Raw genomic sequence first — 1,886 nt, 5'->3', positions numbered from 1 at the left:
TCTCTCTCTCTCAAATAAATAAAATCGTAGGAAAAAAAAATACTTTTTTTTCTCTTGCATGTCCTTTATATTTTTATACCTTTTTACCTTTTTTTTGAAATTTACTTTATTCTTCATTCAATTGTATTTTAATTTGATAATCATTTTTAAATGCAATGAGCACTTACTCCATCTATAATCTTTTTTTCATAGCATCCCATTCTTATTTTACTGATGTATTATGCTTTCTACTTTTTCTGTGGTATACTTTAGAATTTTTAAGGATTTTTTCTATTGTTGTTATTCCTGAACTACCTAGTTCCTTCAGGGTACTGTCATCTCTGTGTCTGTTTCTCTCTCTCTCTCTTTTTTTTAAGATTATTTATTTATTTATTTGACAGAGAGAGCATGAGAAGGGGGGAGGAGCAGAAGGAGAGGGAGAAGCAGGCTCCCGCTGAGCAGGGAGCCCAATGCAGGGCTCAATCCCAGGACCCTGGGATCATGGCCTGAGCCAAAGGCAGACGATTAACTGACTGAGCTACCCAGGTGCCCTGTTTCTCTCTTTTTATGACTTTTTCTGGGTCTTTCTCATTCATAATGCTGGCTCTTCTCAAATGATTACAGATGCTCAGTGTCTGTTTATAAATATGAAATAGTAAAACGGCTGACTGGTTGCTCTCTGAACATGGGTAGGGTCTTATTTACAGGCAGTTCAATTAATAAAATGTAATTTGGAAGCTGGCCATTTTGTTGAAGAACACATACTTGTCATAACTCACAGGTCTTTGTTCTGTAGTATCAATGCCCACACAAGTTCCCTGGATCCACTTTGATAATTTCTCTAAAGAACTTTCATTATATTGTAAAATGATACAGTTGCCTATACTCTACATGTTGGAGTGGGGGCATTGGTGATTTCACATATAATCAATTAAATGTCTGTTTTTAGTCACACATCTCACCCCCATCCTCCCTCACACCTATTTCTGAGTTCTGAGTCTCAGGGTTCCACAGGGCAGTCTGGACCCCTTTTTGCCTGTAGTCGCCTCTGCATACATTCTAGGTAGTGGCTGCTTCCTCCCTGGTTCATTAGTTACCATTCCTCCAAATATTTTTCAACTTCTAGAACTTTTACAAAATCTCTCTTTTGTAGTTAGATTCCTTTTATGTTCTCTTATACATTTAAACATGGTTTTCTATAATTTATTAATGTTTTAGGAGGGTCAGACTTCCATGTTGAATCAGAAGCTTATGTTTACAAAATTTAAAAACCTTTTTATATTGTTCACACTTTACTTATTTCAGACATCTGATTTATTGCTTTTTATTGGCAGTTTGTAATCAATCATGAACCTGAGTTTAATTTACAGTATAAATTAAATAGTTAGTTCTAAGGCACAGTCTTGGATGACTTGAATGACCAAACATAACTCTTTCTTTTGCAAACTATGCTTCAAAATGTGAAATGGATATAAAATATTTATTTCTAGGGAGTCCTATGTTAGTGTTAAGAGCCTAGAAAAGACAGTGCTCGCTTCAGCAGCACATATACTAAAATTGGAACGATACAGAGAAGATTAGCATGGAGAGACTCTTAACTATAGAGAACAAACTGAGGGTTGATGGAGGGATGTGGGTGGGGGATGGGCTAAATGGGTGATGGGTATTAAGGAAGGCACTTGTGTTGAACACTCGGCGCTCAAATCACTAAATTCTACTCCTGAAACCAATATTACACTATATGTTAACTAAGGAGAATTTAAATAAAAATCTGAAACAAAAAAGAGCCTAGAAAAGACAATCTTGGATTTTTTGATATTTATTTATACCACATATCTTTTCAAAAGCTACTTGAACAAACCAGAAAATCATACTTGTAGCAAAAGCATACACACCTACAGTTGGCA

General features: G+C 35.6%; 1 pseudogene; it reads left to right on the top strand.

The window, feature by feature from the left end:
- Positions 1-1,506: 1,506 nt before the first annotated feature.
- LOC123791593 (U6 spliceosomal RNA) lies at positions 1,507-1,600 on the top strand (annotated as a pseudogene).
- Positions 1,601-1,886: the final 286 nt, after the last annotated feature.

This window comes from Ursus americanus, chromosome 5, assembly GCF_024610735.1.
Source record: "Ursus americanus isolate L20-20 chromosome 5, mUrsAme1.1.p, whole genome shotgun sequence".
NCBI classification, from domain to species: domain Eukaryota; kingdom Metazoa; phylum Chordata; class Mammalia; order Carnivora; family Ursidae; genus Ursus; species Ursus americanus.
The sequence above is the reverse complement of the archived record's forward strand: the minus strand, read 5'-3'. Positions and strand labels throughout refer to the sequence as shown.